This window comes from Tenrec ecaudatus, chromosome X (genome assembly GCF_050624435.1).
Source record: "Tenrec ecaudatus isolate mTenEca1 chromosome X, mTenEca1.hap1, whole genome shotgun sequence".
NCBI lineage: Eukaryota > Metazoa > Chordata > Mammalia > Afrosoricida > Tenrecidae > Tenrec > Tenrec ecaudatus.
In genome coordinates, this window is record NC_134548.1 from 82,392,559 (window position 1) to 82,405,018 (window position 12,460).

A 12,460-nucleotide genomic window follows, 5' to 3' on the forward strand; every position below is an offset into this window, starting at 1 on the left:
TAAACACAATCATAGCAGATGTAATTAGGTTAAAATGCAATATCTGATCATTTGATCTCTGTTTTGATGCATTTTAAATGTGCTTTAGATTTTAAAACTCCCTACTTTTCTCTCTACTGGTTTTGTCGCCCCCGCCCACCCACCCCCACCCCCCGGCCAATTGATTTTGTTCATTTTGTTGTTCTTTTTTTGGCAATATGTGTGAATGTTTTTTATTATATGAAATCTGGGATGGGTGAAGCTATAAAGACAGTGATTTGGCTTTGGGTTTTATTGGGGCATGGGAGAGGAAGATTGGAGGGGAATGGGGAGCCAATGACAAGTCCAAAAGGGAAGAACATGTTCTGGAGTCGATTGTAGTGACGATTGTACAACTCTTTTAAATAGGATTCAGCTATGGAAGTTTATGATATGTAAACCATATGTCAGTTAATGTTCAAAAATAATTACTATCTTGGAAACTTACAAATGCAGTTATACATTGTCCTGTAGAGTTGCTATGAATCAAAAACAGCTTGATGGCAGTCAGTTTCAGTTTCTGAGTTTGATATATGTTTTAGCACTATTCCCAACAGCAATAAGATGGAAACAACCAAATGGCCATCAGTGGAAGAACAAAAAAATTGGTACATACACACAATGGAATACTGTGCAACATTAAGGAATAATGATTAATGTGCGAAACACCTCATAACATGGTTGAACCTGGAGGACATTATGCTGAGTGAAATTAATCAATCACAAAAGTACAAATATTGTATGATAATGATATTATAAAAAGTCAAGAAAAACATTTTTGGATGGTTACCAGGGATCAGAGGGAGAGAGGAGGGGAACTCACCGAGAAGAAGGTAGACAAGTATCAACCTGGGTGAAAAGGAACAATATGTAATAAGGGGGAGCCTGTTGCCACCCCTAAATGATGGAGACCAGGAAAAGTACTGGAGATTTTGCAAAAATTAAATGCAACAGGGGAAAATACTATTATACATGTAATCCTGAAATAGTAGTGATCTATTAGTAGATGCTTAGATAGACACATGGACTCAACAGGTGTGGAAGAGGGGGTAGGCATATACCCACAAATATATATAGGTTTGACTGAGGATATTTGTATATGTGTATTACACTCAAATATATCCGTGAGTGTGGCAGAGCATACAGGGGGAAAATAGTGCGCATTTCTTATGCATATCCAAAGACTTTGAGAAAAAGTGTCACTGAGCCAGGAGGTTCAGGACCATAGTCTTCAAAGACATCAACATTAATTATCCAAACATAGCTCACAAAGATAATGTTCTCCAAGCTACTTGGGTGAATAGTGACTGGGATCTTATAAGCTTATGAGAAGCCATCAAAGGTTCAACTGTTAGTGACCCCACTTGGAGGAAAGAAGAGTGATAAAAATGGAAAGACATATGGACAGCAGTGGGATTCAAATGATTAAACAATCAGTTTGCTGTCCTAATGACCATTTTAAGTGTAAAAATCTATATACAGAAAGGTAGTTTATTATTTCATACCATTAATATTTAAGAACAATAAAGAGGTACACAAAACTAGACAAGCTATGAGTTTTAAAATATTAGTGAAAATACAAAATAATACCTGACAAAAGCAATAAAGCTGTTAATGAAGATGTTTCCATATTGCTTCTTGATTGGCATTCTCACTTGCAATATTCTTTGTGTTTATCAGAGCATTATTGGCTGTGTGACTTATCCCTACTCATTCTTTCATTGTAGGAGTAGGATCCTATTCCTTTAGAGATAGGCCAAATTAGACAAAAGTCATTGTGTCTAATGTATTAGAAAGAGTTAGGCAACTTCTCTTCTCTGAACATATTAAATTCATCTTTTTAAAAACCCTATCTGCTTCTGCTGAACTTACAGAATTGCTCTGACAATGTTTTCCGCTCTTTGAACACTAGCAGGAATTGCATAATTCACTCACAATATTTTGTGGGAATTTGGGGCATAACACAAAGCTGAAATGAATGACAGCATGACATCCTCTGGTTGTTTGGCACTTTTTGCTTTTATGTTATATTTTTGTTTACTGGAGCAACAAACACAAGGGAATAAAAATTCCATCAAAAGTATAACGGGTTTTATGAATTGAATAAACAAACATCACAAGCATAGTTCCATCTAATTTTTATGCCTTTGCATAGAATGAATATTATTATGAGCCCTTGGAAATACTGTTGTGCAGATGAACGTTAAAAAGACAGAGGAATGTAAATTTGCGATTTCCACATTTGGCACCTGCCCAGCCATGCACCTTAGAGAGGACCCTGATTACAAGTGTCATTTTAACAACTGATTCGTTGAACTCAACAAAACATTAGGTATCAGTTCTCCCTAACTGGTGTGAAAAAGTGGAATACCACCACTGTATATGGAAATAATTAGTTCAATGGAATAGTGGTCCACAGAAATATCAAGTATCCACAACACAATACTGAAACCTGAAGGACTATATGGTTCCTGGCTACCACTACCAACTACTTTGAGAAGAATCACATGAGTTCTGAATTGGCTGGAAAGAAAATAAGAAACAGAATTCAAAATCATAAAAGAGACTATGATTACTGGTCAGCCAGAGGCTGGTATAACCTCCAAGACTACGACCCTTCATCACCCTTTAGATATGCAACTGAACTTACCCTCATGTTAGAATAATCAACGATTTAAGATCAAAAGGGTAACAGTTACCCTGTGACAAATTTCAGAGGGTTAGGGAAACAGGACACACAGAGTGGAAGTACCATATATACGCATGTATAAGCCGAGGTTTTCAGCACATTTTTAATGCAATTTTTGTGGTACAATTAGGTGCCTTGGCTGATATTCAGGTTGGCTAATACTTGAGTATATTCAGTAGTATAAATGAAGGTCCATTGAGGAGAATGCAGTGGATGAGTTAAAACAAGATAAATGAATTGTTGAGTGTCAAACTCATGATCTGTTTTCTAAGTCTTTACTTAATTCATACTAAAAGGTTGTTTTTTTTTATTGCTGCAGGACAATTTGGATAACCATATGCAAAAACATGAAATTTATAAACTCTCATCTCACATCTTCACTCTTGCTTGGAACTTCTTAACATCAATAAGATGTTGGTTTTTCCCCTAGCTAATTTATAACTGCAATGTGTCCCGTGCCCCCCGCCCCCCGCAAATTAAAAGGTTAGTGGGACAGGTGGAAGCTGAAAGGAAATAGAGGGAAAAAATAGGAGGCAAAAGCTATTTATAGAGGCATAGCTATAGAAATGTATATATGTAAATATATTAATTTATAATGAAAGGGCTGGAGGTCAATGTACATATATTTATGTGTTAAGTATTAAGATAGCAGATGGGCTTTCAGCCTTTACTCAAGGCTTCCCTAAGCACAAGAACACTTTGTTCTAATACCCTGGCACTCTTTGATACTCACCTTCCCGACATGAACTCACTGTTCTAACAACTGAACTATTTGTTCTAACAATTGGCATTCTGTGATGCTCAATCTCCCTGCAGGATCACTGAAGACAAAATGGGCACATAGCAAATGTGGTGAAGAAAGCTGATGGTGCTCGGTTATCAAAAGAGATAGTGTCTGGGGTCTTAAAGGCTTGAAGTTCAACAAGCAGCTGTATAGCAGGGAAGTGAATATGGAAGAAGCCCACATGGAAGAAGCACCAGCCTGTGTGATCATGAGGTGTCGACAAGATCAGGTATCTGGTATCAAAAGACCCCAAACAATTGGACATCCCCACACAGAAGGCTTACAAGGAAGGGACGATTCAACCAGGGTGCACTGTAGCACTGACCAAACACATCATTTTTCTAGTTCCTGAATGCAACTACCATGACCCAGTTCTACCTTAGAAATCCAGCTAGACCACAGCACACACATTGGTACTGATAAGAGCTCTCAAGACATGGAATTCAGGAGAGATAAAAACCCTCAGGAACAGTAGTGGGAGTAGTGATGTCATGAGGAAAAGGGGGAACCCATCACGAGGTTAAATATATAGACCCCCCCCCCCCCCGAGGGAGACAAATAGCAGAAATGTGAGTGAAGGAAGACAATGGACAGCAAAAGGCATGAAATAACAATAATATTTCAAAGATTTTAATTGATCAAAGATTTTAAAGGATGGCAGGGTGGGGGAGGGAGGGGAAGAGAGAGGAGCTGGGACCAAGGACTCAAGTAGAAAGAAAATGTTTTAGAAATGTTGATGGTAACATATGTACAAGTGTGCTTGACACAATGGAGGTATGCATGTGGCCATCTAGCTGAGAAGCAACAAAGTCCACATGGAAGAAGCACATCAGCCTGTGTGATCACAAGATGTCGATGGGATCAGGTATCAGGCATCAAAGAACAAAAGATCATATCATTGTGAATTGGGAGGAATGCGGAGTGGGGATCCAAAGCCCATCTGTAGGCAACTGGACATCCCCTTACAGAAGGGTCGCGGGGAAGAGACAAGCCAGTCAGGGTGCAGTATAGTACCAATGAAACATACAACTTTCCTCTAGTTCGTTTCTTTTTTTGTAGCAAGGAGTCTTTACTAGGATAGAAGCAAGTCTGAGACAAATAGGATTGGCCACTATTATAACGTGCAGAAAGAAGTCCCAGGGGTGATCTGTTAGCAAGGAGGAGGTAATGCTTGCTGTGCCCGAGAGGTGGAGGGATGCAGATATCCTGGCCTCTTTCCAGACGTCTCTCACAGTCGATCAAATAGTTTACTCCATCAATGACCGGTTGCACTAGCTCCACCTCTGACTTTCCCAGTCAATCCAAGTTCGAGATGTCAAAGATGCTGCCGGTGGCAGCCGTGTCCACTCCTCCAGTACCCCGCTTTTGGAGTCTTAGGTATCTCCAGGATCATTGGGAAGCGGTTATCTTTGCTTAGCAAGGGCAGCTTGATGTGCACTCCTGCCCGAAGTCCGGTGCCCAGGTTGGAGGGACAAGCCAAGATGTATCCCAAACGCTCGTTCCACATGAACTCCCAGCCACGCTCCTGGATCAGCCGCTCCACCTCCTTGAGGCCCCGGCAGAATCTTTCAAACACTCTCTTCACGTTGCCCCCCATTCTCCATGGAGATGACCCGCATATGATCCTCTTCATTCACCCAGATCAAAAAGCTCTTCTCATTGTTGTGCCAGATTCCACGAGCATCTGGCCAGTCTCGAGCCATTCCTGCTGCGGTCAGCTGTCGCGCACTCAGTCTCACCAGCAAGAAGGACGTGCCACAACAGGATTCTTCCACAGGCGTTTAATGCGGGTTCGATTTGCAGATGCGGAAAAAGACCCCGAAGCCCCAAACTACTGCTGCTTATATGCGCTCTATGGGGACGTGCTGTGCATTGATTGGTGCGTTCGCCAGAACCCTTATTAGCATACTCCAGGGTGGAGTTATGACTACGTCATCTAAGCAGTGCGCATGCTCTAAGTGGTTGTTTACCACTTAACTGGGCCACCGCCCTGACTGCCCGGCGCCATCTTGTAATGGCGGCGAGTGCTGCGGCTTCCCACATCTCCTCCTTTCTTATTTATTTTAGGCCTAATCCATCGATCCATCCCAGAGCCTCCAGCAGCCCCAGGAGATCAAGATGGTTATAAGAACCCAAATCTGGTCACCCTGATGCGTGCAATGAGCAGAGCTCCGCATGGTGCAAGGGCTGGCCAAGATCCAATTTCTGTCACTCTTCCCAGTGCAATGGGGTCTTCCCCTTGGGGTGCGAGAGCTGACAACTTATGGGGGTTAGTTTTATTTTAACAAAGAAAGCCAAAGATCATGGGAACCACCGCGCTCAATCGCTAAGAGCGCCTGCGCAATGATGACCTTGTCACGCCTTTGCTGAGCTTTAAGTTTGCAGAGCAACCATAGCAACAACACTCCTCCACAGCACATTATTGCAGCAAATGTAAACACCCCCACCCACTCCTTAAAGTAGGAAAATGCAGATGAAAGCCAAGAAGAAAAATTTTCAAGGGTAAGGGGTTCCACGTGTGTTCCATTCAATAGGACAACTTGATTCAGGAGGTCTTCTTGCAGCTGGTTCAACTCATTGGTCCATTGTCCTGTGAGATACTGAGAAATATTAGCACTCAATGCACTAAAATTATCATGTAATACTGGAGTGATGCAAAGCGCTGTGGTGGAAGAGACACAGCTTAATTGTACCATAGTGGTAAGCTGGTTGATTTGCTGCTGGAGCAAATCTGTTATTTGATTTAATAATAAAATGCCAGACGTCAGATGGGCATCTACACGCTGACATTGCAGTAACGCTTCAGCGGTTTGAGACACAATACTGTTCTTAATTCCCTGTGCTACCGGGGCCCATATCACCATTAGCGTCAATAGTAGCGCTGGATGGATCGCTGTCCTCTTCATTCTTTCTGCTCCCACGATCTTCATCCTCCTTCTTAATTAGTCTCACCAGTCTCTCTGGCACCCAGATGGGGTTTTCTTCTTCCTGTGGAAAAACACAAATTGCTCCCCTGGACCTGATTAATATGGGTTCCGGGCCATACCATTTGTTGTCTAGGACATTTTTCCACCAGGCCATTTCCTTTGGTGGCTTTGGCCATTGCCCGTGTCTGTCTGCAGCTGATTGGCCTTTCTCATCCAAATTTAAAAAATTTAGGGTGAAAAGGGTTAGAGATAAAGCCATTCTAGGGGTAGTGACCGTCACGGTCTCTATTCCCCCTTTTTGCTTTGATAAATATTGCTTTAGAGTGCGATGACATCGTTCCACAATTCCTTGCCCTTGGGGATTGTATGGCAAACCCGTGAAGTGCTTCACTTGCATTTGCAAGCAAAACTGTCGGAACTTGGTGGAAGTGTATGCAGGCCCATTATCTGTTTTTAACATGGTGGGCTTGCCCCATGCACTCCAGGCTTCTAAGCAGTGTTGAATTACTTGGCTGGATTTTTCCCCCGTTAGGGGTGTTGCATGTACACTGCCAGAACTGGTGTCCACTGACACATGCACGTACTGCAACTTTCAAAAGCAGATACGTGGGTAACGTCCATTTGCCAGATGTCGAGAGGACGGACGCCTCGAGGGTTTACCCCGACCGAGGGTTTGGAAATAAATTCTGCACACTTGGCGCACTGCAACACAATAGTGCGAGCCTCTGCGCGAGTAATTGGAAACTTAATGCGTAGGGTGGCAGCAGGCACATGATACAGCTCATGAAAGTCTTTAGCAAGTTCAAAGTGGGATTTAGTTAACACAGGGAAAGCTCTTGTAGCTTGATCAGCCAAATCATTACCTTTTACCATGGGTCCCGGGAGCAAGCTATGAGCACGTATATGCTGAATATAAAATGGTGTTTTCGTTGCAAAATACATTTTCTAATTTGAGACAAGATGTCTGCTACCTTGCTGGATTGCTTAATGTAGCCAGCAATTTCCAGCTTAGACACCGCGTTGACTACGTAATGGGAGTCAGATATGATGTTAATTGGCTCCGTGAATTTCTTAAAAACTTCTAAGACCACCAAACATTCTACTAATTGGGGTGCATCAGCTAAAAATTGTAATGTAGTCACTTGATCGTTTATTACATAACATCCTTTGCCTGTTTTAGAGCCATCTGTATAAATGTCTAAAACTTCCTTAATGCAGTTGTTAACAGTGACACGGGGAAAAATTACTGGATGAGCAGTCACAAATTGCAACAAGGAATGTTTAGGATAATGGTTGTCTATTAGTCCATTAAAACTGCATTTAAAAATTGCCCACTCATCCGTAGTGGCGCACAGTGTAGAAACTTGCTCACTAGTATATGGGACAATGACGCTGCTAGGCTCTCTTCCAAAATGCATAATAGCTGTCTTAACACCCCTTAGGGCCATTGTGGCTACCATAGAAGGGTAGTGTTCAATAGTTTTGGAAGGTGAGGAGTGGGCATGGATCCACAACAAAGGCCCAGTCTGCCACAAGAATTTCCACTCCAAATACTGTCCTGTTGTCAAGACTGCTTTTGTAACAAAAGTCCAATCAGCAGGTGTCATAGCATTGCCTGTAAGTCTCTCAATCAGGGACTGAGTATAATTTGCATTGACACCATAAGATCTTACTGCTTCAGCTAAGTCCTTCACTTGCTTATGCTCTAAAGGCGTATGATAATGAGCATTATTCTGGTCTTCAAATACTGGGTACATTTGTTGTATTGCTCTGTGGGTACCGGGTAGGCAAAAGGAGTATCCACACCCTTTCTGCCTGTTCTCGCTATAAGGGGGTGGCACAGATGGGCTCACAGCGGTTACTTGAAAAGCATTATACCGTCCCTCCTCGTAGTGAGCGGCTGACTCCTCTAACTGTTCCTCTTCTTCCTCTGATAACTCAAGAAGCTCTAGTTCTCGCCACGGGTACAAGGGCTCCGAATGGCGGGCACAGCTCTTCTTCTGTTGATCAACTTCCTCTTTTAATTTTAACTGGGCAGCCTCCTCATTTTTAACAGCTTTGTGCTGCTTCCTACGAGCTCCTTGTTCTTCCTCCCGCTCTGTTTCTGACATGCTCTCCTGAACATCTTCTAAAGCCTGCTGCCCTTGGCGCAATGGCTGCTCACACTCTTTGTCCTCAATGCATGCTTTCACTGGCTTCCAAATGGGTCTAATCCCCGGCTTCAGCCGTCCGGCTTCAGCAGCTCGGTCTATGTCTCGCCCTAGCTTATTCCAGCTCACGGATGTTAGCGAGCCTGTGGAAACAAACCATAGTGCTATCTCATCTATGTTTTTTACAAATTTACACAAAGTCTGTTCTGAAATTTTTAATCCTCTCTTTCTCAATAGGGCATCGAGAGCCGTAACCATAGTCTTTATTGCCGCGTTCCCCATGTTGCCTGCTTATGTATACAAGGACTTAACACACGGGTGTGCACGGATTTATCTACACCTGATTTATGCGCGATAAAGAAAAGGCGGCTGGCTGTTCGCCATTAAAACCGAAAGCGGAAGTATTCACACGCCGACACTCAAACACCAGCAAGCGGCTTAACAATCATTCAGGCTCATGTCTCTCAGAACTTACCGTTTCTTCCCACGCTGTGCGGTTCTGAATCCTCCCTGATGACAGGGGGTCTCCGCTCGTGCCGGAGGTGGTCGTTCCCGGGATTCGGCACCACTTGTCGCGCGCTCAGTCTCGCCAGCAAGAAGGACGCGCCACAACAGGATTCTTCCACAGGCGTTTAATGCGGGTTCGATTTGCAGATGCGGAAAAAGACCCGAAGCCCCAAACTACTGCTGCTTATATGCGCTCTATGGGGACGTGCTGTGCATTGATTGGTGCGTTCACCAGAACCCTTATTAGCATACTCCAGGGTGGAGTTATGACTACGTCATCTAAGCAGTGCGCATGCTCTAAGGGGTTGTTTACCACTTAACTGGGCCACCGCCCTGACTGCCTGGCGCCATCTTGTAATGGCGGTGAGAGCTGCGGCTTCCCACAGTCAGCAAGGGGGACACGGGCTTACCGAACAGAAAGTGGTCATCAGGGTGCTGCTGCTGCTCAGCCTCGGTCACCTCCCTGAGCCGATAGTAACGTCCAGTCAGATCTCCTCTCAGGCCACTCAGTGCGTCGACCACAACACATTCCACTTCCCGCCACTCAGCCCGAGTGCAGGCTGGAGGCAGGCTAAGTCCTTGGATACTCCGGCCCGTTCTGACTCTCGAGGACAGGATGTACCTCTCATCAAAGTTGCCGGAACGAATCTTGCTGGCATCCAGGTCTGTAGGGTACTTCATTGTCCGGGGGTTATACCCTTTGTGTCGTTCTTCGATTACAGGGTCAAACAGCTCAGCAAATATCTCATAGGTCTCCTCATCTCCAGCCACCATGCCCACAGTCTTGATGAAGGGGTGGCCAGGGTTGTCCACGCCAGTCTGGATACACTGATCTAGCGTCCAACCAGCGGGTGTGGTCTTGTCGCTGAGCTGGGCATAGACTGCTGGGGTCAGGTGACTGGCCATGCAGTTGTTGTGCTTTCGAAGATCTGGGTACTCAGCGCTCGGAGGATAGAGCATCCTTCGTTCACCAGCAGCTCGCATAGGTTCGGGGCGAAGCAGAAACCCGGGGGCTAGAGATCCAGCTCTGGCCAAAGCCACGAACACGAGCCCTGGGTGGGCAGACAGCAGGCGGGAGAAGGGACCAGCCATGCCTGGAGGGACTAAAAGCATCTCTTAAGACACGTGGGACTCTGGTTAAAAAGAAAGATTTGGTAAAGTTTTTTCTTTTGCTGGAAGATGTGTGTCCTTGGTTCCCCAGGAAGGAACCATCGACGAGAAACGTTGGTTACGGGTAGGGGATTATTTAAAAGATTATTATCGTTCCTTTGGGCCTTCTAAAGTGCCTGTTGATGCCTATAATCTCTGGTCTTTGATACGGGAAATTTTGCAAATCCACCATTATCACCCTGATATTTCTAAGGTTGTGTCCCAGTCACATGATTATTTAAAAACTGGATATAAGAGTAGTAAATCTTCCTCCCGAGCTCCGTCTGTTTGTTTGTCACCTCTGCCTTCTACTCCTCCCCCAGAAAAACCCAGAGAACGGGATTCCCTTTCTATTGTTTCCGAGACAGAGATAACTCCTCCAAAATTACTTTACCCGTCACTTGCCGAACATAAAACTCACCCTCCTTCTAATAACCCTCAAGCGCCCTTGCAGGCGCCCTTACAAACTCCAGCCCCGCAAAATCTGCTACGAAACGCCGACCCAGAAACTAATTGGGATGATTTAGAAGCGGCAGCGCGTTATCATAACCCCGATGGGCCTCCCTTATCGGGATTTTCTGGCCGGCCACCGCCGTACAATATCCCAGGAAAGCATGCCCCTGTTCCTGCCGCTGCCGCCTCAGCTCCTATCACGCACGCCCCTCATAATTGGGCACTTTTAAAAGAAGCCACAAAAACGTATTGCGAAGGTTTCCAGTCTTTACAAAATGTTTTGCAACAGCTGGAAATTAGACCTGTGAGCCCCGGTACTCAGGGAGCCGCCGCCCCCCTATTAGAAAGAACGCCCGTCTCTCGAGCTCCAAGGCTTGGCAAAATTAAGCCCTCTAAAACTACTGCTTGCATTCCCAGTCACCCGCTCTAAATCCCGGGCGCCTGCCGAAAGTGAAACTACAGGCGCTGATAGCGACCCAGATGGTGATGACTCACCTGCAGCAGATACACAAGGAAATCACTCTGATGAGCAATCAGGCACTGATAGTGGAGATGAGGAGGAGGAGGTTAGTACTAACAATCCGCAAGAGGCTAGCACTAAAGATCAGCAATATCGCCGGATTAGCCTCAAGTACATAAAAGAGTTAAAATCTGCTGTGTGCCTTTATGGCCCAACAGCCCCTTATACCATATCCCTCCTTGAGTCCCTCACTGAAAAGTGGCTTACTCCAAATGATTGGTATATGTTAGCCCGTGCTGTTCTCTCAGGAGGAGATTTTGTTCTTTGGAAATCAGAATATACAGAAACCTGCAAGGAGGTTGCACGCCGCAATGCTGAGGCTAAGGGGATGGCAAAGTGTTGGACAATTCAAAAACTAAAGGGCCTTGCTCCTTATGACACCAATAACAAACAGGCTCGATTCTCCCCCGGATTGCTTGCCCAAATTCAAACCGCCGGCCTCAAGGCCTGGCGCCGCTTGCCCCCTAAGGGCTCCGCCACCACTTCTTTGACAAAAATTCGGCATGGGCCTGAGGAGCCCTATAGTGATTTTATTAGCCATTTAACGGCCGCGGCCGAGCGACTTGTTGGCAATGATGAAAATGAAAGTGAATTTATCAAACACCTTGCTTATGAAAATGCAAACCCTATTTGTCAGGATGTTCTCTGCCCACACCGCCGCACTGGCGATATTTCTGACTTTATAAAATACTGCGCAGGAGTTGGGTCCCTCACATAACTTTGGACTAGCCCTAGGAGCTGCTCTTCAAGGTCTAATCCAAAGCCCTGCTGCGCTTGCTCAAAAACACCTGCTTTAACTGTAAACAGCCTGGTCATATCTCCCAAGACTGCCCAGCACCTAGGGCTCCTCGCCCTGAAAGGCCGAGACCTTCCACCGTCTGCCCTCGCTGCAAACGTGGTTTTCACTGGGCTTCTGAATGCAGATCCAAGGCCGATTTTCAAGGAAGTCCTTTGTCCCCTCACCCTGTGGTACAGGGAAACTCCGAGCGGGGCCAGCCCCGGGCGCCCTTTGCGAGACAAACCCCTGGGGCTATCAGGTTTGTCCCTCAAGGCCACCAACTCCCTCAGACCCAGCACCTGGCATCTCGCCCACAAGCCTTGCCTCCCTTTCAAAGGCAACAACAGGCAGTGCAGGACTGGACATCTATTGCTCCTCCCACACAGTATTAACTCATAAACAAGGCACCCAAGTAGTTAATACACCCTCTTAACAATGCATTTTTAGTTTTTACTGATGGGTCCTCAACAGGAATTGCAGCCTTT

General features: G+C 45.2%; 1 pseudogene; it reads right to left on the bottom strand.

Annotated features, from left to right (window-relative positions):
- Positions 1–3,191: 3,191 nt before the first annotated feature.
- On the bottom strand, positions 3,192–10,167 carry LOC142433460 (creatine kinase U-type, mitochondrial pseudogene; annotated as a pseudogene).
- Between the last annotated feature and the right edge of the window lie 2,293 nt (positions 10,168–12,460).